General features: G+C 47.6%; 1 long non-coding RNA gene across 6 annotated transcripts in view; it reads right to left on the bottom strand.

Annotated features, from left to right (window-relative positions):
* LOC137638298 (uncharacterized) overlaps window positions 1-24,198 on the bottom strand; it is a 48,358-nt gene that overhangs the window by 6,831 nt on the left and 17,329 nt on the right. For 4 of the 6 annotated variants that reach the window (XR_011044003.1, XR_011044002.1, XR_011044004.1 and 1 more), the window contains exons 2-3: window positions 11,983-12,142; window positions 11,174-11,600 (exon numbers count right to left, since the gene is read on the bottom strand). This is a non-coding gene — a long non-coding RNA (uncharacterized lncRNA). Of the gene's footprint in view, window positions 1-11,173; window positions 11,601-11,948; window positions 12,143-24,198 lie in introns of all 6 variants that reach the window. The other 2 variants (XR_011044006.1, XR_011044007.1) reach the window with 2 other exon arrangements.

The following is a 24,198-nucleotide window of genomic DNA, read 5'->3' as shown; positions in this document are numbered from 1 at the left end:
CAAATTTGTTATTTGTTCCGGTGTAGATACAAACCCTCCACTATTTATAGGGTGACTTACTCTTAGGAGGGAGAAGTCCTCACCACCTGGCCTCTCTATTGCGATCTGTGATCGATAGTAGAAGTGACCCTACCCTCGCTAAAATCAAGTGCCGATATGAGGTAATGCACTGATTGCAGCCTGCAGAAGCTTGTGTGTGAGTGGAACTAACAGTGTGGCTTGTCTTTAACCCTTTTACCCCCAGGCTATTTGGAAATTTCCAACCCTTAACCCCCAGGGGTTATTTTTTTTCAAGCACATTTTGCAGTATATTTTTTTTAAATTGCTCTAACAGCCTTAATTTTCATCATAGAGAGGTCAGGTTGGTCTCATTCTCTTGGAAAATGCCTAAAGTTTCTCAAAAAAAAAATAATAAAAAATATGCAAAAAAAAAATTTAAATAGCAGTCTTTTACAAGGACTTACCGGTACGTCCCTGGGGGTAAAGGGGTGAGTTTTGCGAAACGTACCAGTACGTCCTTTGGGGGTAAAAGGGTTAACAGAGGAACTCGAGTACGAAACCTATTGTTCTTAAAGTCTTAACCAATACCCTCCCCCAAAAGGTATTGGGGATGTAAAAAAGTATTCTTCTATACTTAGGAGGCACAAGGGAAATGGGTCTTACCTGCAGCGAGGTGAGGTCAGCTATGCTGAGGCTTGCGGAGCTGTTTTCCCCAGAGGGGAGGAGGTGAAGGAAAGAAAGGAGCCAGGCATTATTACTCATTCACCCCAGACTAATCCGGGTAGCCTTAGCCCTCAACCCTCTGCTACTTGTCCATCAAGGAGCCTGAGGTGTTTAGACCATTTGTTGTGTGGCCACCATAGGACCGATGGAAAAGGTCTCCATGTTCTTGTGGGTTACGTCTTTGCAGGTAGTGGGCCGTGAAAGTCGATTGACGCTTCCACATGCCCACTTTAAAGTATCTGCGCCACAAGGACATAGCAACCCCACTGACGTTATGAGCTCTGGGTCTTAGGATGAACGAAAGTCTAGATTGAGAGTAACCTCAATAGCCTTCCGATCCCAGAGGGGAAGGAAATCCTTGAGGTTTTCCTCTTGACCTTCTCCGTGCTCGTCAACAGTGCCGGCACACGGGGGCGAGCTGGTATCGTTCTTTTAAGGTAACCCCAAAGACTCCCCACTGGGTAAAACCCCAGTTGATGGGTTTTCGGTTACCAAACGAAGACTCTTTATTTGAAATAGGCTGCACCTAGGGTACAGCACACTCAGAATTTGAGTCTTGGCAATCCACTCAGGGGCGCCGCTGAGGATTAGTTCTCCCCGTCTCCTAGAGTAGGAAACATCAGAAGATGTATCATACAACACACTAACTCTCTTGGTCAAAAGCCCAAGTGAGTAGAAAGGCCGTCTTCCGTGTAAGGAAGCAATTTGCTGCCGGGCATAAAGGTTCGTAGAGAGGGGCCTTCAGAGACTGAAGGACCCAAACCGCGTTCCCAGGAGGAGGTTGAGATCCGACGGGGGACAAGTTATCTCATACTTGTATAAGTAAAGGCATCGATGGGAGAGAATCCCCTTCCATGACATCAGTCACAAAGAACCGAATAATTCACCTGGAAGACCGACGCTGAAAAGTGTCTGAGGTGCCTTGACATCTTTTCCGCAACTCGTTGCGAAAGGCCTCTCTGAAAGAGGAGGTGTAAGATCGTCCCAGGAGTTAAGTCGAAGCAAAGCTACGGCTTAGGAAAGTGTTAGCATGTGGCTGCTTGGAATATCGTGCCGTGGAGGAAGATCCCTCAGAACTCCATCAGGAGCAGTAGAAGGTCCGGGAACCATTCCGAGGGTTGCCATAGCGAAGCTATTGGAACTCTGTCAGGGGCTGCAGAAGGTCCTGGAACCATTCTGCGGGATACCATAGCAAAGCTATTGGAGTCATTGATAAGATCTTGCTTGTCCTGACTTGGCTGAGGACTTTTTCACCAGATCGAATGGGGAAAAAAAATAAGGCACGTCTCTAGGCCGCCCCACCGATCTTGGAATACATCTTGTTTGAGGGCCTGGGGAATGGTCGGGTGGGAGCCTGAAGATCAGGGGCGCTGCGAGCATAACCACAGTCGCGGACCTCACAAAGTTAAGACTTTGATGGATACAAGATGATTCCAAGACACTAGGAACCCACTATCTGGGTGGTTTTGCAAGCACATTCCTGGTACACAGATGGGGGCAACTAGTTGTCCTCTGTCCATCTGAGGCTTCGACCTGCAAGATGGTTCTCTAAGAGAGGTGAATGCTGGTACCTTTCTGAATCGGGCCAACAGACGAGGCTGGAATGGTGCGACATATGCCGCCCCCCCCCCCCCACTTCTCTTTTGATGCATTAACCCTGGATAGGTACGGTGGGTCGTTTGCGACCCCGAGCGTCAAAAAAAAGCAGGTTTTTCTCACGTGACTCACCCCTGTGACTGAATTTGTGGGTGATCGACCTGCAGGAGGTGTCTCCCCTACACGCTCTAGTAGTGTCCAGATGTGCATTGCTGTAGCTGTACTCCTTCCCCGATTTCTGAGACGCGTCGGGGTCGTTCGCGTCCGAGTTTACCCTTCTGAGGTAGTTTGCATAATTATCAAAGTTATTACGTATTATGAAATTGTCGTAGAATGGTGCAACTTGTATAGGTTATCAGTTGTGGAAAGTCTTGGTGGATTGTTTGGCTACCATGTGCATGTTTTTTTTTTTAGTTAAAATGTCGTTCATCACCACGAGGACCATTTTACCGCGAGTGCCCCTTTTTCATTTTTTTTCATTTTTTTGCCAAGTCATTTTTCCGTAAGATATTGCCAAATAGTGTCGTAAAACTTTTGCTTGTTTAGTGTTGGAAAGTGTGTCTAGATGATCTGGCTACCCATGCATGACTTTGTTTTTGTCAGATACGACGTAGTTATTGGTATATTGGGTATTTAACTGCGGTTACCAATTTCTGTTTTTTTTTCAATATTTGTAAAAATTACTACGTAGTAAGGAATTGCCGTATATTATTCATTTTTTTTTCATGTTTATGTGTTAGAAAGTGTGCCTTGATGGTTGGGCTAACACGTGCATGTCTTTTTTTTTTATCTGAGATGTCGTATATTAGAATGTCGGGCATTTTACCGCGAGTGTCCCTTTTTAACTTTTTTTAATTTTTTTGCCAAGTCATTTTTCCGTAAGATATTGCGAAATAGTGTCGTAAAACTTTTGCTTTTTTAATGTTGGAAAGTGTGTCTAGATGATCTGGCTACCCATGCGTGATTTTGTTTTTGTCAGATACGACGTAGTTATTGGTATATTGGGTATTTAACTGCGGTTGCCAATTTCTGTTTTTTTTTCAATATTTGTAAAAATTTACTACGTAGTAAGGAATTGCCGTATATTATTGATTTTTTTTTCATGTTTATGTGTTAGAAAGTGTGCCTTGATGGTTGGGCTAACACGTGCATGTCTTTTTTTTTTTATCTGAGATGCCGTATATTAGAATGTTGGGCATTTTTCCGCGAGTGCCCCTTTTTATTTGTTTTGCATTTTTTTGCTTAGTCATGTTACCGTAAGGAATTGGCAAGTAGTGTCGCAAAACTTATATTTTTATAGTGTTGGAAAGTGTTTCTAGATGATCTGGCTACCCATGCCTATTTTTTTTTTAGCCAGATATGGCGTATATATAAGTATGTGTTCGATTTTCCTGTGATTGCCATTTTTTCGTTTTTTTCCCATTTCTTTCAAAATTACTACGTACTAAGGAACTATCACAGAGTAATATTTCATTTATATGTTTATTTGTCGGAAAATATGCCTTGATGGTTTGCCTAGCACGTGGCTGAAATTTTTTTTTTCTGAAATGCCGTATATTAGAATGGCCATTTTTCCACGAGTGCCCCTTTTTATTTGTTTTGCATTTTTTTGCTTAGTCATGTTACCGTAAGGAATTGGCAAGTAGTGTCGCAAAACTTATATTTTTATAGTGTTGGAAAGTGTTTCTAGATGATCTGGCTACCCATGCCTATCTTTTTTTTAGCCAGATATGGCGTATATATAGGTATGTGTTCGATTTTCCGGTGATTGCCATTTTTTCGTTTTTTCCCAATTCTTTCAAAATTACTACGTACTAAGGAACTATCACAGAGTAATGATTCCTCTAGATGTTTATTTGTCGGAAAATTTTGTTTACTTTTTTTTTGATTGAATATCATCAAATTTTTTTAGCTAAAATATTGTTTTACATTTTTTTTTTTCGATTTTATTTCCCTTCAAAAAAAATTTTTTGGGTCAGAATTTTAATTTTATAGTCGTAAAATAATCGACAATTATCCAGCAACCCACCATACAAATTTTATGCATATCCAATAATAATTAGATTAGTAAATAACACCTTGAAATTGACATACCCTTCCTACATTTCAAGTGGCAGATTAGGGAGTCTGAGTCAGTGTGGTTGGCGGCCATTTTGTGGACATATCCGAAGCGTAAGCTGCCCTATCTATATATATTCTTGTTCCCTATAGAATTTGTGATATTTTGGTATATTTTTACCTGCATAAATATCATATTATATATTAAATATATGTATTTTTTTACGAAATTTCCAAGTACTCAAAAAATTACCTTTAGATATGGCCCCTGATATAAATGTAATTTACAAAATAATGAAGATTTTTTTACATATTTCTATTTTAGGATAACATATGTTTATTCCCTAAAAAAATTAGCCACTTCCTATTTCATTTGGGTACCCAAAAAAATTCATGAAATTTGGACAATTTTTTTTGGCCAAAAAAAGTTACCCTTTTTTTTCTCATTTCAGATCTTCACCTCCATGGGTCTGACTTCATCCAAAATACATCAAGAGGTGTCCTAAACATTCAAGAATCAATTCCTAAAAGGATTTGTGTATATATGTATAAACTTTTTTTTTATGAATTTTTATGTCAGGTCTTTTTTTTTTTCTACTTAATTTTTTAAAATATTTATAATAAATAGTTTTTCTGCAGATGAGTAGTATTTATCTTTACAGTTGTTTTAAGCATTCATTGAAGTTTTTTTTGGCAAAAGAAAAAAGGAGGTTACTGCAAAAACTGATTTTTCAAGAATTTTTTTTGGCGTCGGGGTCGTTCGCGTCCGAGTATACCCTTAAAGGGGTGTCCGAGGACCGTACCTATCCAGGGTTAAAGAAAGCATCAGATCCAGAGGGAAGACAAGAAGACAGGGCTCTTTGCAGAAGCTCTCGTCTGCCACCCATCATCCACGGATTGTCCAGAGGTGAGGGGGGGGGGGGGGAGTGCATACCAATTAACAAATCTCGAGATGATGTCGAGACGTGTAACTAATTGCACGTTCTTGCAAGGAAGGAGAACAGCCTGTTCTCCCTCCAACTGCCACTAATCCAGTGTGGTTGGCCGAATAAGACCGAAACCAAACGGTAAACCAGTTAATCAGTACAGCTTATGTTATAATAGCGAATCTCCATAGAGATCGCTTTCCGGACAAGAGACAGTACGGTAATCACCGAACGCATCCAACCAAACATAAGAGGGGAGACATATCTTCAATCTATTGTTGGATGGGTAAAGAGCATAAGTCTACTACGGAGTAGTAACACCAAACTGTGAGCATGACAGGCATACATGCGTAGTTTGACTTAAAAGTCGTGTCCGGAACTCAGTTGGAGAAAGTTGAAAACGTTCGTAAACGAGGTTTTCTTCTTCTTAGGACAAAAAACGTTCGTACTTCTCCGTCTCCGATCGGTAAACTAGCTTTTATATTAAATGTTCCCTACAAGGGAACATATATCCTTATGAGAAGTTTCCAGCCAAAGCCTTTGTAGGAGACTAAGACATCCGATCGGGGGAAAGGAAAAAATGCCTATAAGGAGGCAGAACGTAAATGCTGTATGTCTGGTTACAGGAAAGTAGCCAAGTAATGTACTGAAAAACCTGGTTTAAGTAAGGGATATAAATAAACAACTTAATAGAATGAAATTCTAACTGCAAGATGTATAAAGCCCTTATTGGCAGAAAGATCGCTTGCACGCATATATGTACGTGTCCATTTGCGCTAGTGCATGCGTATTCTCTGCCTCCAGGAAACGTTTGCAACGAATCCGGTTGCTGGAATAATGTATGTGCGACGAATCGCAACATTATTGCCGAAGGAATTTTGCTCATTGACTAGCTGTAATATTTTCATGAATGAGAGCGAACATGTTCTCAAACAAAATATACAGTTATAGAAGAGATCATTTCCCCTTTGGTTTACCCCTCCTCTATGTGAGGGGCTAGCCAGTGTTCATTACACGGAAACGGATGTCTGGTTACCGGTTTGAAATGTTCTTAAACTTAAGGAAAAGTTGCCCACGCTGTTGCTATCGTTCTTTTAACGTCAGCTAACAATATTCCTTCGGGACTAATTGTTCGAAACAATGACCTTGTAAGGATAGAATGAAGTCTCGGAAGCCTATCGTGTAAAAAGGCAAGTCGTTATACCCAGGGTACAATGACGGGGGAGGCTGCCTCCATCAAACGGTAGAACCGAGTTCAAGACAATAACCTCACAGTTATGTCTTGGCTAGAGTGCATGCTCCAGGACAGCTTACGGCGTTCATGAAGTTTTAACAACACCCATTGAGGTTCTGTAAAAACTTCTCAGAAACGAGTGTCCCGAAAAGGGTAAAGTCTCGTATGTGGGGGTTTGTTTCAAGAAGGCCAGACATAATTACCAGAATGAGTTGCCATCAAACGCTTTCTCGCTAGTGAGAAAACCACCGTCTAATTCAGGCAAGGCCTGCCAGGGGAAATGAACTGGAATGTAAAGAACTTTTCATTCCCAGCTTATTTCCGTCTGCTAACCAAACCACTCGAAGTGGGAAGGTGGAAGGAAAATGACGGTGGTTCGTTCGAAAACGAAAGGATCGGTGTTGGCGAAACCAGACTAGCTGACATAGCAATCAGCTGGGAGCATAGTGTGATGTAACAAGTCGCACCTTTAGAAGACCCATCCTGTACCGGGGGGGGGGGGGGAAGGGGATCGACCATAGAGTTTTCAGAAAAAACTCTGGATCGCAGAAACGAGAGATTCGGATGAGAACCTAGGGGTTCAGAATCTATTTGTGAATTTCTTTCTCATGACCTTAAGGGATGTTGTGCCGAGAACCCACAGGAACTCTGTCGCTGATTCCTGATGGAATTTTCAGGAATTGTGTTACGTGACCAGGACCCAAAGGAACTGTGTCATAGTTACCTGTAGAGATTCGGAAACCCCTAGGCAGCAGGTATCCCTCTGTCTTAAGAGTAAAACTCTCGATGACGATAGGCACGCACGAACAATTCACGGGACGACAGTTCGAAAACTCTCTGTCATGAGAGTAAAACTCTTGTGCACTCGTGAACACTTCACGCAACGAGAGTTCGAAAAACTCTCTGTCCTAAGAGCTGTTCGCGCACTTCAACTGATTGCGTGCGCCTAGTTGTTCGTGCGCGCCAAATCGGTCGAGTGTTCCACATCGGCTGTGTGTGCCAATCCGATCGTGCTTGCCACATCGGCTGTGCGCGCCACATCAGCAGTGCGCCCCACATTGTCCATGCGCCCATTTGGTCGTGCACGCCAATTTGGTTGTCCGCGCAAAAGGTTGGAGGTGCACACCAATCCGGCCATGCGCGCCAATTTGTGCGCGAGAGTACTCACTACTACGTTCACCCGAAGGTTCACCATAGTCTGTGTTGTGTGAGCGCAAACGATGAACACAACGAGAGTCCACAAACTCTGTCATATAAGTATGGCTATGATCATGAGAACCCAAAGGTTCAGCGTGAACTGCGTTGTGAGACCCCGAAGGATCAGCGCAAATGAGAAATGTAAGTTTCTCTGTCAAAAGATCCCGAAGGATCAGTGTGACTAAGGGCACGAGAGATCAAAGGCCTAACGTAGCCTGTGTTAGAAGACCCCGAAGGGTCAGCGTAACGAGAAACCGAAGTTTCCCTGTCACAAAACACCGAAGTGTCAGTGACTAAAGTTATGGGAGCCCAAGGGTTCAACGTAACTAATGTTACGAGACCCCGAAGAATCAGCGTAACGAGAAACCGAAGTTTCCCTGTCACAAAACACTGAAGTGTCAGAGTGACTAAAGTTACGAGAGCCCAAGGGTTCAGCGTAACTAATGTTACGAGAGCCCGAAGGGTCAGCGTAACGAGAAACCGAAGTTTCCCTGTCACAAAACACCGAAGTGTCAGAGTGACTAAAGTTACGAGAGCCCAAGGGTTCTGCATGACTAATGTTACGAGAGCCCGAAGGATCAGCGTAACGAGGAACCCATAACGAGACTTATAAAGGTCAGCGTGATTGATGGTACCAGTTTCCAAAGGCTCAACGTTACCATCGTTACGGGAGCCCGAAGGTTCAGCGTAACTAAAACCCAAAGGTTTCGAGCGGAGTCCCGAAGGACTCCTACTGTCATGAGAACCCACAGGATCAACATGACGAGAGCCTGAAGGTTCACGATCACGCCAGCCCAAAGGGTGATCGTAACGAAAAGGATCAAGGCGAACCAGCAGCTTCAAAGATAACACCTTCGCATAAGAGGTTTGTTCTCCCGAAGTAGAATGTCGCTTAAGATAAGGCTTTCGCTCCGCCCCTGAAGGAGAACCATAAGCGTAACGGGGGACCGCCGATGCCCAGAGGCGGTCTTCTCTCGAGAACGTGAGACTCGTTCCCCCGAAGGGAGAACCTACTACGGAGAAAGCTCTGCCACTGGCCCTGGTGGATCCGCAAACTCCTACAAGTTATTTCTCGCAAACGAGAGGGAAGTTCCCCCGAAGGAGAACGCCTAAGACAAGCTTTCTCCCAGCTCTATGGGAATAAAGCATAGGCGTAAAATATCTCTCTCGCGAACGAGGGAGAGGTCTCCCAATGGAGGACACCGCCTAAGACAAGGTTTCTCCCAGCTCTATGGGAAAAAAGCGTAGGGTTAATATTATCTCTCTCGCGAACGAGACAGAAGTCCTCCTGAAGAAGGACATCGCCTAAGACAAGCTTTATTCCAGCTCTATGAGAGAAAAGCCTAGGCTTAATAATATCTCTCTCACGAACGAGAGTGAAGTCCTCCCGAAGGACATCGCCCAAGACAAGCTTTCTTCCAGCTCTATGGGGAAAAAAGCATAGGCGTAAGAAACTCTCTCCCGCGAACGAGAGAAAAGTCCTCCCGAAGGAGGACATCACCTAAGGCAAACTTTCTCCCAGCTCTATGGGAAAAAAGCGTAGGCGTAATAATCTAGTCCTCCCGCAAGAGGACATAGCCTAAGTAAAGCTTCCTCTCAGCTCTATGGGAAAAAAGTTACAAGTATCTAACAACATAAACCTATATTTCCATTTATACATATATACACTCATATACAGTAGACCCCCGCCATACGACATTAATCCGTTCCGGAGTTGGTATTGTATGGTGAAAATGTCGTGTGGCGGGCAATAGAATAGCTAATGCGTGCAAAACCCCCGGGAAAAACATCAAAATTTTATATACATATTAAAAATTAGTAACAAAATTATACACAGGAAAGATTAAATACTCAACTCTCCAGAGGATGAAGATGCTAGAGATTGCATGATAATATTTCTTGAAAACAGTAACAACACTGAGAAAAACGAGGGAGAGCACCATGCTTAAATGCTACTTTCAAAGGAATAATGCGCCGTAGTAGTCCAGGGACAGGGTCCACCGGGTACCTTGATAACGGCTCCCCTTCGTTGGCCACTCTTCCCCCTCAAAGAGTAAAATCTATTCGGGGTGAAGATTGCTATGTGTCGTATCAAAAAATACGTCCCCTGATATTATGTGATATCCTTAAAGATATATTAAGGATACTCGCGCCAGGAGTTAAAATTCTTGAGACCTATGGTTAATTCTCTGGGAGTATCACTGTAGCTAAATATCCCTTAGAAAGCAGCCTAAAGGAACCTTCCATCAGGACAACATGGCTGAGCCCAAAAAATAGGCGAAGACAACAGCTGAACGAGGAGGGTGCAAACGATGATGATTCCCGTGCGCCGGCAGCTGAATCAATGGTAGGTTATCAGCCGACGGGAAGACCGATGGACAAGAGGGGAGAGGTCAGAAGGGAAGGGTCCCCGGCCTTACACAAGTGTCATGAGAACCTGTCGTATCCGTTATCACATGCACTGCACAAACACTGAGAAGGAAACTCATAACATTTCTATAGGAGGAAGAGCGGTAACAACCGGTCTTCATCCGAGCCAAAAGTGAAGTTAGCTAAATCACTGGTGTGTGAGCGGGAGCGGTAGCAAGCTAGCCCAGCTAATTAGCGATATGGGTAGTTAACCCTCACTGAATTCTAATGGCTTGTCATTTCAGCTTCACAGAAAGTAATCCCCCCTAAATAAATAGCATAGGTTTGAATTCCAGTTACACAGGAGCTTTGGGAAGAGGTCGGGTGGTCAAAGAAGTCCTAAATTTCTTAGAATTTGAAGAGGACCCCGACGGCAAAGAATCTATTTAGGATTACATTTTCAGCCGGGGCCCATACTTCTCTCACTGAGAGGCATACCACTCTCGGCATTTAGGGCAAGCATTGTTCTGTTCACAACGCTGCCCACAGGGGGCAGGAAACAGCAGATGCAGACGACATGAACGTCCCGCAGGAGTGGCCCTCAGATCCTGGACTAAGTCTGCATGAGGATCTGGACTAAGTCTGCATGAGGACGGCCAAGGAGAGAGCACATATACATATACACACTGAAAAGAAAGAGAAAAAAGCAATCAGTCAGTAATGGCAAGTCAATAATGGTAAGGGGAGGAGCAACAACGTCCGTCCTCCACCCGAGCCAAAAGCAAAGTGGGTTCACAGCCTAGGTGTGTGAGTGAGTGGGGTAGGTACTAACCCCTCAACCATCCCTGCTAAATAGCCGGGGGGTGGTTAACCCTTGCTTAAAGTCTAATGGCTCGCCTTTCAGCTTCGCTGAGCGTAATATCCCCTATAAATAGCGTTAGTTTGTATTTGGTGAGAAAACAAATGCAAGTTGGTTTGCAAATATTGGACACATTTGCAAAAATGGATAAAAATCCCACATATTTAACAATGATGACCTCAGGGGTAACATTTATGTATACAAAAATAAAAAGGATGGACACTACCTAACCTTACATAAATTACAACACAGAGCACAGCTTGACGAAGGGCTGCTTCCATCTCCATGGCTCAACTACTTAACCTGCCCTTGATGGTATGGTTTCTCAATCTTCTTCTTCTTCCTTGTCTGCATCTTTTCCCACTTTTATGTGGGGTCGATGTTTCTGGCCAGTGTTCTCCATCTACCTCAGTCCCACACTTTTCTTCTTCTTCTTTGTCTGCATCTTTTTCCACTTTTATGTGGGGTCGATGTTTCTGGCCAGTGTTCTCCATCTACCTCAGTCCCACACTTTTCTTCTTCTTCTTTGTCTGCATCTTTTCCCACTTTTATGTGGGGTCGATGTTCCTGGCCAGTGTTCTCCATCTACCTCAGTCCCACACTTTTCTTCTTCTTCTTTGGCAGCATCTTTTCCCACTTTTATGTGGGGTCGATGTTTCTGAAGGAATAGTTTCTCAATGAATTAGGCAAATCATTAGTCTATAACAAAATTTCAAAGAACAGTAATTTGTATTCATCCTAACTATATAAACCTGAGTCCTTCAATAGGAGAATGTATAATTTAAGCAAAGTTTTAACTACTGTACATCATTCCAAAAGCTACTCAGTACCGAATGGCCTTATAAACTCCAGTAGATCAGAATGACGCGAGATAAAAACTTCCTTTACTTGATCTGCCTACCCTGAAAACAACAGATCTAAGAGGACGATAAACAATAAAACTTCCAGGGACCATTTTTCTCAGTGACTGCTTTGGATAACGACAGGTGTGCAACACGATACTCACCTCTACAGGTTTTTCACTATCTGACGTGACCTACCTAAGGGATATCACGATGTCCGTTCCCTTCACGACAAGTCCGAAGACCACGTGTTCAGGTGCCCTGTGGCGTCTAGCACGGAGAAGAATTGGGGTCCATTGGTGCTTGGGTCTGTAAATCGGTGTCAAATCTCCTCCTTGAACAGCAAAGCTCTCGATAACTGGGAATAAAGAGTTTTTTTCAGTATTCCCTTATCATGTTATTAAATAATTTTTTAATATAGATTGTTTATTGGGGAGATCATTAGCATTAATACAATCCAATCTAAAACCCTAGTTGGAAAAGCAGGATGCTATAGGCCCAAAGGCTCCTATAGGGAAAAATAGCAGAGGGAGGAAATGAGATAAGGAAATAAATTAACTATAAAATGACAAATTTGGAAGCAATATGGCAAATTCATAGATAATTTATATTCTTCCTAACGATACAAATCTTAGCTATTTATTTAGATGTATTACTTTCGGCGAAGCTGAAATGATGAGCCATTAAAATTTAGCGAGGGTCGAACTACCCATACTGCTAGTTACTGGGGGTAGGGGGGTAGGTAGCTTGCTACCGCACACACTCACACACCTGTGATTTAGCTCACTTTGCTTGGAGGTAAGACTTCAAGGGGGATAATTTTGTATAAATAGCTAAGGTTTGTATTTTCAGGAAAAATACAAATTACCTTCGAATTTGTCATTTGTTTCATAACTGGAATACAAACCTATGCTATTTATTTAGGAGTGACTCACACACTAGAAAAGGTGGATGTCCCTGCTAATCTAGCTTTTGGCTTTACTCGGGGGCTCCTTATCTGAGTATGTTACTCAAAATAAGGAGTCCCTACACCTCGCAATAACCTTGTTACGCAAGGTCCGCGGCCTACGCAAGCTGTGAGTTGAGATATTTAGAAGTGTGACTGTCCAGGTAAAGTTATTCCAAGTCTTTTGGTACGAAAAACTGTTGTAAGAAAGACTTTCCCAATACCACGTCGCTAGGGTATTGGGACGCAACAGTATTAACTTATTACTATGTACAAAAGGGAGCATGGTTTACCTGCAGTGGTTTGAGGTCAGCTTGTGCAGAGAACCCAAGATGCTGCTTTCCCCTAGAGGGGAGGATGAAGAAAAGGAAAAAAGAGCCAGTCAAATCTTTTCATTTACGCAGACTAAAACCAGGTAAAAATGCCATCAACCTTCGGCTACTTGTCCAATAAGGAGCTTGAGGTATCATATCAACTGTTGTGGAGCCACCACAGGGCCGATAGAAAACATATCGAGCAGCGTGAACCTTAAAGTACGTAAAGCACTTGTCAGCAAGTAATAAAAAGAATTCTTTTAGAGAAGGAATGGAGATCCAATAAACAACAAATACAGAACAACTTATGAGATATGATAATAAAACAAATAAAATCTAGGAATAATTTGTACTTTTTGTTTATTGGATCTCCAGTCCTTCTCTAAAAGAATGACAAATTTCGTAGATAATTTGTATTTTTCCTACCACACAACCCTTAGCTATTTACATAGGGTATTATTTTGGCGGAGCTGAAGTGACGAGCCATTAAATTTTAACGAGAGTTAACTACCCCCTCGCTAGTTAGCGGGGGGTAGGGAAGGGGTAGCCCCCCTCACACACTGTGAATAGCTCAATTCACTTAAAGGTAGGACTTGACTTGGGGGTCAGGGCTGACGGGCAACATTTGCGTAAATAGCTAAGGTTTGTATGGTAGGAAATTATCTACGAAATTTGTCATTTGTTCCGTAACCTAATACAAACCACGCTATTTATATGGGGTGACTTACCCTTAGGAAGGGCGGAAAGTCCCCAGCCTTCTGGCTTCGGCTTTACCCGGGGACTCCAATTCCGAGTTGTAGAACTCAAGGAACGGGAGTCCCTAACCCTCGCACGTTGTCATGTTTGACCATCGTGCGGCCTACTAGGATGTGTGTGAAGGAGAATAACGTGACTCGTCCTAGTAAGTTGACCTGGAGTTCTTTATGTGGAACTCTAGGCTAGGACGTTCCCAATACCACCTCATCAGGGTATGGGGGACGCGACAGTATTAAGGCTAATACTAGGAGCACAAGGAAGCATGGTTTACCTGCAGAGGTTGAGGTCAGCTGCGCAAAGACCTGGATGCTGCTATCCCCAAGAGAGGGGAGAATGAAGAAAGAAGTAAGGGCCAGACATACTCTTTCATTCACGCAGACTAAAACCGGGTAACAATGCCCTCAACCTTCTGCTACTTGTCCAATAAGGAGCCTGAGGTTAGACCAGCTGTTGTGCAGCCACCACAGGACCGATAGAAAACGTATCGAGGTTCCTGTGGGTCACGTCCTGCAGGTAGTGGGCTGTGAACGTCTGATGTTTCCAGACCCCAGCTTGTAGAACCTGCGTCAGAGAAGTTTCTCTTGAAGGCCAGGGAAGTAACAACACCCCTGACGTCGTGAGCTCTGGGACGACGTGACGGAGGAGAGTCGGGATTCAAGGTGCTGCTTATCACCTTGCGAATCCATGAAGAGATGGAGTTCTTGGTGACCCTCCTCTTTGTCCTCCCTGTGATCACAAACAAAGCTTGCACATGAGGACGGGCTGCAGCTGTTCTTTTGAGGTTGCGCCTCAGACTCCTGACTGGGCACAGTAACAGATGGTCTAGGTCACTTGTTACAGAACGTAGACTCGTTACCTTGAAGGAGTCGAATCTTGGATCCGACACCCCAGGGTTTTGAGTCTTAGCAATGAACTCGGGGACGAACTTGAACGTTACCTCCCCCCATCCCCTTGAATTGGCAACGTCGTAGGAGACCATGAAGTTCACTTACTCGTTTGGCCGAGGCCAACGCGAGTAGGAACACCGTCTTCCACGTTAGGTGGCGATCAGATGCCTGGCGTAATGGTTCAAAGGGAGCTCTTTTCAGAGCCCTGAGTACTTGAACCACGTTCCAAGGAGGGGGTCTGACTTCCGACTGGGGGCCAGTAAGCTTGTACAGTAGTTGCGTATGAGTAGAGAAAGTTCCAACGAAGAGGAAATATCCACTCCTTTCAGCCTGAAGGCTAAGCTTAAGGCTGAGCGATAGCCTTTCACCGCCGAGACCGAAAGGCGCATTTCCTCCCGAAGATAGACAAGGAACTCCGCTATTGTTGGAATAGTGGCATCGAGCGGAGAGATACCCCTTCCACGGCACCAACCACAAAAGATTTTCCACTTCGCCTGGTAGATGCCAGCAGAGGATTCTCGTAGGTGTCGAGACATCCTGTCCGCAACCTGTTGAGAAAATCCTCTCTCCGTGAGGAGTCGCTGGATAGTCTCCAGGCGTGAAGCCGAAGCGAAGCTACGGCCTTGTGGAAGATGTTGCAATGTGGTTGTCCGAGTAGCTCGTGACGTGGAGGGAGTTCTCTTGGGTTTTCCGTTAGGAGTTGCAGAAGGTCCGGGAACCATTCCGCATGATGCCATAGCGTAGCTATGAGAGTCATGGAGAGGTTGACCGATAGGTTGGCCTTGTTGAGCACCCTTCTCATCAGACAAAAAGGTGGGAAGGCGTAAACGTCTATGTTGTCCCACCTGTGTTGAAATGCATCTTGCCAGAGAGCCTTGGGGTCCGGGACTGGAAAGCAGTAAAGGGGCAGCCTGAAATTCAAGGCTGTCGCAAACAGGTCTACAGTCGGGGAACCCCACAAAGTCAGGACTTTGTTGGCTAGCTGAGGATCCAAAGACCACTCGGTACTCACTATCTGCGTCGCCCTGCTGAGGCTGTCGGCGAGGCCATTCCTCTTGCCAGGAATGAAGCGAGCTGACAGTGAGATCGAGCGGGTTTCGGACCATCTCAGAATCTCTACTGCAAGATGGGATAGCTGTTGCGAGAAGGTACCTCCCTGCTTGTTGATATAAGCCACTACTGTGGTGTTGTCGCTCATCACCACCACGGAGTGGCTCGCCAGGGTTTGTTGGAACTGTTGAAGAGTCAGAAAAACGGCCTTCAATTCTAGCAGGTTGATGTGGAGGCACCTTTCCGATTCTGACCAAAGGCCTGAGGCTCTTTGGCTCAGAATGTGGCCCCCCCCCCCCCTTGATTTGACGCGTCCGTAAACAGAGTCAAATCTGGGGGGAGGACGAGAAGATCTGCTCCCTTCCGTAGGTTCTCGTCGTCCAGCCACACTCGAAAATCCGCCCGTTCCGAAGGTCCTATGGGAACTAGGAAGTCCGGGGAATCGTTTCCCTGATTCCATCGTGACTTCAGCCTCCACTGAAGGGATCTCATCCTGAGGCGGCCGTTTGGAACAAGCCGAACCAAAGATGATAGATGGCCTAAGAGACGTAACCACAGTTGGGCTGGAAGCTCTTCTCGTCTGAGGAAAGGTTCTGCTACCTTCCTCAGCCTTGCTATCCTTTCGTCTGATGGAAAGGCTTTGTGGAGAATCTTGTCTAGTTTCATGCCTAGGTATACCAGTTTCTTCGTAGGGCGCAGAGAGGACTTCTCGAGATTTACCAAGATCCCTAGATCTTGGCAAACTTCCAGAAGCCTGTCTCGGTGTCGCAGAAGGGTCGACTCCGAGTCTGCCAGGATTAGCCAGTCGTCCAGATAACGAAGGAGACGGATGCCGTTCCTGTGAGCCCACGACGAGATCAGAGTGAACACCTTGGTGAACACCTGGGGTGCCGTGGAGAGACCGAAACACAGCACCTTGAACTGGTAGGTCTTGCCGTCTAGGCTGAATCTTAAGTACTTCCTGGAAGACGGATGGATGGGGATCTGGAAGTACGCGTCCTTCAGATCCAGAGTGCACATAAAGTCTTGTCGTCTCACTGCAAGTCTGACTGTGTCTGCTGTCTCCATACTGAAACGAGTTTGTACGACAAACTTGTTTAGTGCTGAGAGGTCGATGACCGGTCTCCAGCCTCCAGACGCCTTCTTTACAAGAAAGAGTCGACTGAAGAAGCCTGGGGAGCCGTCGTCGACCTCCTGGAGAGCATCCTTCTTGAGCATGGTCTCGACTTCTGCCCGGAGGGCCAACCCCTTTGCCGATCCCAAGGCATAGGAGTTCAACGACACTGGATTCGCTGTCAGGGGAGGTAGAGATGTTGTGAACGGGACGCGATACCCTTGACCGATCACAGAGACCGTCCAAGGGTCGGCCCCGAGTTGCTGCCACCTCTGCACGCAACTTTTTAGGCATCCCCCCACAGGTGGACACACGGGGGGGACTGCCACTCCTAGTGTTTGCGACCTTTGCCGCTTCCTCTAGGAGTTCTACCTCCCTTAGAGGACTTGCCGCGTTTCTTGTCTTTCGGCTGAAAGGACTGCGGCTTAGACACGCTTGTCTTAGCTGCCGGAGCCTGCTTAGGTGTCTTGCGAGGCTGCTGTTGACATTGTTGTTGAGGGGCTAGAGGTTTATAGGGCCAAGATGTCAGGGCCCTTTGGAGGAGAGAGTCCTGGTTCGATCTCCTCCACCTCTCAGCCGTCTGCTCAATGTCACGAGGCTCCAGTAACTCCCCTCCAAAAATAGAGGAGTGCCTGAGCCTGCTGACGTCTGCAGTGGGATCTTCGGATGGAACCTCTCGGACACTGAATCGCGTCTTTTGAGGATCATGTTGGTCCACAGGTTAGTGACCTGGTGGGCTAGAAACTCTATAGAGCAAGTGCCCGAGAGGAGGAAGGTCTCCAAAGCTTTCCTATTGCTCTCCTTGGACAGATCCTCGGATCGCAATAGGATGCCAAGAGACCCAAGCCAGAGATCAAGCCACGAAGTTGCCTGCATGGCACTCTTCGCGACTTTTTCCAGGTCTTGGGTCTCTGACGCTGCAAACGTCACCTGCCGGGTAGAGAGCTTCTCGAAAGAAGTTCCCTTTGCTAGTTCTTCCACGGAATGATGGAGTGGAAGAGACATGCAAGACTCCCCGTCGATCTCGAAATACCTCCTCTGTTGGACTAGAGGAGGTGGGAGGAGTTTGAACCCGGCAGAAGAACGTCCTGAGGAGGCCAGACCGGAGAGTTGAGCTTAGACCTTGTCTCTGGCGCCTTTCACCCCTTTAGACCAGGGCAAAGTCGCACTAGTCGTGGGGGGCTTCTGGACACCAAAGACTTCGTCAAGCACGGTGTTTTTCCCCTTGCGAGGGGCTGTCTCCGGGTCCTTGATTTTGTTGAGCTCCCTCATCAATCCAAGGACCTGCCAGAACGCATGTTCTGACTCGTTATGCTCTCCTCTTGGTGGACTGGCAGCTAAGTCTCCCATCCCCAAGAGGTCTTCTTGGGGAGAAACGTGGACGTCCTCCCCAGGGATAGCTGGCTCTTGATGAATCCTCGATGAAGATTTTGGAACAGTCTTGGTGTCCTTCGATTCCCTCCTGGGAGGGAAGTAGGACTCCAACAAAGACGCACGAGGAGGACCCTCCTCACCTGCAACCCCTCCTCTATCCGGAGAAAATTCTCCCCTTGGTGCCAAGGGAGAATTCTCCGAGTTAGAGGAATCCCCCGAGGACGAGATAAACTCATCTACAGGAGGGGGTGGAGCTGCAGAGGTTGGAGAAGGAGAAGGGGTCCGCCTGATGGGGTTCCTGGAGACCAGCTTTTCCCGGGGAGGAGTCACCACGAAGCCCACTCCTTTCCTTTTCTTCAACGGTGGAGAACCCGTCACAGGGTCCCGTCCCTGATCAGTGCTGGAAGGCTTAATAGCCTGGACCACAGCATTGATCATGTGGCGGAACCATGGTAGACGGGTAACTGACGCTGTGTCAGCAATCCCCGCTGGAGAAAAGGGGATCTCGCGACCCTTAGGAGTGGACACCACGGGGCCTTCTTGAAAATAAAAATATGATTGCCTAGACCTCTCTGCCGATCTTTCTTGTTCTGCCGTTGTCCTCCTCTTGCGCGGAGGTGAATCCTGGGAACGCCTCCCAGGAGAAACGTCCTGCTGATGATCCTTGCGATCCGTATGACTCACACGGGCGGGTATGATGCCGCGCCCTGGAGAGCTCGTGAAAGAAGTTTCGCGTGGGCGCGCGAGGGCGCACGTGAGCGTGGCGATAGGGCGCGCTGGCGCGTAAGCGAGCGTCCTGTGGGTGAGCGTTCGCACGTAGGAGATTGGCGACCATAGGACCGCGCGTGGTGGCGCGCAGGTGATTGGTGCGCAGGTGAACGCACGCAGGAGGGTATGCACGAGGTCGAGTAGGAGAGCGTGCATATGAACGCATAGAAGAACGTTCCAGAGAACGAGCTGGCGAGTGGGCGCGCGCCTTCTTAGGAGAGTGCTGGTGATGGTGGGAGGGAGAGAGATGTCTCCTAGAAGACTTGGTCTCCCTCAACTGGTGGCGCGCAGATCTGTCAGTGATTGGGGCGCATGAAGGAGAGGCCCCTTCTTTAGAGCCTGCATGCCCCACAGCGTGTTGGCGTGAAGAGCGAGCTGTAGGAGATCGTGGGCGTGGGTGCGCCAAACTTAAAGAGGCGCTCAGTAATCGAAGGGCACGCAGGAGCAAGCAACCGGGAGTGCAGGAATCGACGAGTGAGGCAAAGGTGAACCCTTGCGAGCGTCTGAATCAGAAGATCTTGAGGGCACTGGCGAGCGTGGCGCGCAGGGCGTACAACAGGCACAGGCACTAGTGCGTGCTTGCGCGCGCACAGGAGAGTGATGGCGCGCAGTGTGCCCATCAGGAAGTTGTTGCTTCTCAGGCTGGGGGCGCCTTAAGGAGCGCTGGCGAGCAGGGGAGCTCTGGCGAGTAGGAGATCGCTGGCGCGTTGGAAGGCGTTGTACCTTCTCTGGATGTCCAGGAGAGCACTGGCGCGCAGGAGATCGCTGGCGCGTTGGGGAGCGTTGGTCCTTCACAGGCTGAAGAGCGCGCCCAGAAAAGCGCTGGCGAGCAGGAGATTGCTGGCGCGTTGGGGAGCGTTGATCATCCTCAAGATGGAGAGCGCGCTGGCGAGCAGGAGAGCGCTGGCGTACAGAAGAGCGCTGGCGTACAGAAGATCGCTGGCGAACAGGAGATCGTTGACGAGTAGGTGACAAAGATGACCTACACTCAACTGCACGCAAGCGCGCAGGTACGCGCGCAGGGGTCAGGGACTTAACCCCAGAGTCCTTTTCCCCCGAAGGAGACGGTGCCTGCAGGATTATCGGTGACGGCAGCACTGAAGATCTGGCAGGAGTAGGGGATCGTGAACGATCCGCAGAGAGGTCAAGGGATGTTGCAGGTATGACCTTCTCCTGACGAGGTAGTTCCTCCGCAGGGGGAGGAGAAGGGGACCCAAAGAGGCGCCTCTTCACCCCTTTATAGGGAGAAGGGAGCCCCCTCTCTCGAAGAGGCCTACGGGCCTTACGTCGAATGCGACCCCTGGGTAAGGAGTCAGGGTCATCGGCCCTTCGAAGAGGTGTCTCTGAAAGCGCGCTCCCCCGGGGGGAGCCGAGCTCGCAAGAGAGACCGGAGGACCCACCTTCCCCTTCGAAGGCTGCGCGGAAGGGAGAGGTGAGTCTTCAGCAACATCCGAGGCAGCAGAATAAAGGGTTTGACTTGTCACGTCAGAAAGGACAGTCAAAACAGCGTCGACCATGTCCGAAGGATAAACCTCCGGAATACCGGCGACTGTTTGACAGCAGCCCCCAGCTGCAACAAGTCAAACAGGCCTTCCTTGGAGGGAGTGCCCTTAAGACCCAAGGAAGCCCAAAGCTGAAATAAACCATGGTTAGATACCGTACAGTCAAATTCATCAAAATATAAAATATCCTCACCCGGGGGAGGAGAGGGAACAACCTCGCTAAGGGAGGCCACGCCCTCCCCACCACCCCGAGGTTGGCAGAAACCACTAGGGCCTGCGATCTCACTCGGCGGTTTCACAGGTGAAGCCGGACAAGGGAGACCTTCGGAAGAGGTTCGGGGGGCGCAAGAGGAGTCCTTAGAGACCTACTTCTTCAAAGTCACCTTCGAAGGAGATCTGTCTCTCTTGGACTTCTTCTTGCGCCTACGGCCGAACTTCTCCCACTGGGAGGCAGACCACTCCCTGCACTCATTTTCCTTATCACACCGTTGACCTCGACAAAGGGGGCAAAGGGCGTGAGGATCCGTATCCATAGAGGACATAAAAGTCCTGCTCGGGCGATTAGGAAGTCCAGGGCAAGTACGCATTGTTATAGAGTCGAGGCCAACTTCACACACAAACTGTTTAAAGGGAAAGCAGAAAAAGATTAAAGGCTGTCAAGCGAGGGTGAGAGCAGAAACGTCTGATCATCACCCGAGCCAAAAGTGAATTGAGCTATTCACAGTGTGTGAGGGGGGAGAAGGGTAGCTAGCTACCCCTTCCCTACCCCCCGCTAACCAGCGAGGGGGTAGTTAACCCTCGTTAAAATTTAATGGCTCGTCATTTCAGCTCCGCCAAAATAATACCCCATGTAAATAGCGTGGTTTGTATTAGGTTACGGAACATATTCATTTTATTACAGAGTGACAGTGCCCTGCACCCAGCAGGGATTATAGGCAAGATAAAGTTGTCAAGAGAAAAGGTACTTAAGAACTGTTTTGTTGTTATAACTTCTTCCCGTACACTGATGAGTGGTTCAAGCATGCCCTACTATATTGTGATGTGATTAAGAGCATGTGAAACTAAATTATTCTTACCACTGACTGCTGTTGTCCCATCATAGAGTAATTGTTTTTTTTTTTATATACTGACACAGAGTTTCCATGGATAGTGTTTCACATATTTGACTCCCTTGGCAGAGATGAAGCAGGAGGGTATCTGGTGGAAGATGCAGGAGAGCGAGCCTTGATGGTCTTACCAGAGTCAGCTTTACCCTTGGGGAAGTGAGCGCGTCTTCGACTCCTCTCTCCCTCTTCATGGCAGAAGCAGCAGCCATGGTTCCTTGCAGGTCTACTGCAGCTGTAAGATGCTCTGAAGAGAGGCCAGACAGAACAGGTTTGAAGGCTTGTACCCCTGCCCTGACCATAGCACTGAACCATCACTGCTGACTGACTGACGCACTGTCAGACCGATCCCCTGAAGGGAAAGGGACCGAAGGTTTCCTGCGAGGAATCTCCACTTTAGGTGGGTCTGCCTTAGAGGAAGGCAGTTTCGGGATCTTGAACCCTTCTGTGGATCCCCCTTTCCCTTTCCCCGGCGGTCACGCTGAAAGGCGTTTGCGGCGAGGGGAACGCCAACTAAACGCCAACGCTCTCCTGCACATTTTAGGGAGACTAAAATGTGCAGGAGAGCTTTGGCGTTTAGTAGGTCGCTACACAGTGTTGTGCAGTCTCCCTAGAATGCGCACGAGAATGCTGGCGTGCAGTTCGGCGCTGTGCAGGAGGTTGCCAGAGAGCGGCTACAGGAGAATGCAGGTGCGCAGGTGAGCACTGGTGAGCTGGAGAGTGCCGGCGAGGTGGAGGTTGCTGCGAAAGCTTCGGCACTGGAGAGCGCAGATATGCAGTGGAGCGCTGGAGCGCAGGAGATCGCTGGCGCTTGTGCTCAGGAGAGCCTTGGCGAGCCGGAGACCGAGGTTGCGCAGAAGCGTGCTGAGGTTTTGGTGAGCGCTGTTGCGCAGGAGAGTGCTAACAAGCTCGGGCTGGAGAGCATAGATTGGCTGGTGAGCGCTGGTGAACTGCCAAACTTTGCTACCTAAAATGGCGAGGCTGCGCTGGAGAGCGCCGACAATCGGGAGATCGCTGTGGCATTGGAAGGCCCTGAGGACTAGCAGGAGAAGGCTGTTGGTCTAGTGAACGCAGAAATATTATAGAGCGCTGACAACTGGAGCGTGGGCGCTCAGTAAGGTGTGAAGGTGCAGGCTGACGCTGACGTGATGTTGGTGAGCGCTGGCGAGCTGGAGAGCGTTGGCGCGCAGCTGCACGCTTAGGTAGGGCCTCAGGAGGCTATACCAGAGACAGGAACGGTGATGGCAGATCGGTAGGTTGGTTAGTAGTAAGAACAGGAACAGGGATGTGCCCTTTGGAAGGGCGAACATCCACCAATGGAGATCGCGAACGATCAACATAAGATTCCAAGACTGAAGTCCAAGGACTAGCAGGAGCGCAGTCAGGAGAAGGTCCAGGAACAAGCGGAGGTCGAGGTCCAGGAGACGACTAAAGCGGAGACTCCTCTGCAGGGGACGGCTGCAATGACGAGGCTGAAGAGCCGCTTTTTCACCAATAGTGAAGGACGACCTCTAAGGTGAAGAGGAGGGCGAGCCCTGCGACGGAGACGTCCTCTAATATCATTATTACTTGCTAAGCTACAACCCTAGTTGGAAAAGTAGAAAGCTACAAGCCCAGGGGCTCCAACACGGAAAACAGTCCAGTTAGGAAAGGAAACAAGGAAAAATAAAATATCTTACGAACAGTAACAACATTGAAATAAACATTTCTTAAATAAACTATAAAAAACTTCAACAAAACCAGAGGAAGAGAAATAAGATAGAATAGTGTGCCTGAGTGTACCCTCAAGCAAGAGATCTCTAACCCAAGACAGTGGAAGACCATGGTACAGAGGTTATGGCACTACCCAAGACTAGAGAACAATGGTTTGATTTTGGAGTGTCCTTCTCCTAGAAGAGCTGCTGACCATAGCTAAAGAGTCTCTTCTACCCTTACCAAGAGAAAGTAGCCACTGAACAATTACAGTGCAGTAGTTGACCCCTTGGGCGGAGAAATATTGTTTGATAATCCCAGTGTGTATGAGGACAGAGGAGAATCTGTAAAATATAGGCCAGACTGTTTGGTGTATGTGTAGGCAAAGGGAAAGTGAACCGTAGCCAGAAAGAAGGATCCAATGTAGTACTGTCTGGCCAGTCAAAGGATCTCATAACTCTCTAGCGGTAGTATCTCAACGGGCGGCCGTTGGATCAGCAAGCTGACCATGAGCAGCAGCAGTCCTCTGAAGACGAGTCTCTATAAGAGAACTCCCTGAGGGGAAGAAACACTCACAGGAGACAGAGTAGGACTATGTTTCCTCCTCAAAGGATGATCAGGAACGGGGGAAACTAAATCGGCAGCAACAGCTGGAGAGTCTGGAGGAGCAGGGGCGTCAGTAGAAGCCACAGAAGACACCTCTGACACCACGACGTCGAGCGCACTTGCACCCAGGAGGAGGATGAGCTGCAGCAAGGAATCCTTGGAGGGCAGACCCAGAAGCTCCATGGATGACCATACCGGCAAAACAGAAGACATAGACAAGGCCTCACCTGAATGGAGAGGTGGGGCGCTTCGCTAGGGGAAGCAACACCATCTCTCGAGGACCAGGATTGGCCACATATAAA

The sequence above is a fragment of the Palaemon carinicauda genome, chromosome 3 (genome assembly GCF_036898095.1).
Source record: "Palaemon carinicauda isolate YSFRI2023 chromosome 3, ASM3689809v2, whole genome shotgun sequence".
Taxonomy (NCBI): domain Eukaryota; kingdom Metazoa; phylum Arthropoda; class Malacostraca; order Decapoda; family Palaemonidae; genus Palaemon; species Palaemon carinicauda.
This window is presented reverse-complemented; position numbering and strand designations above follow the sequence as displayed.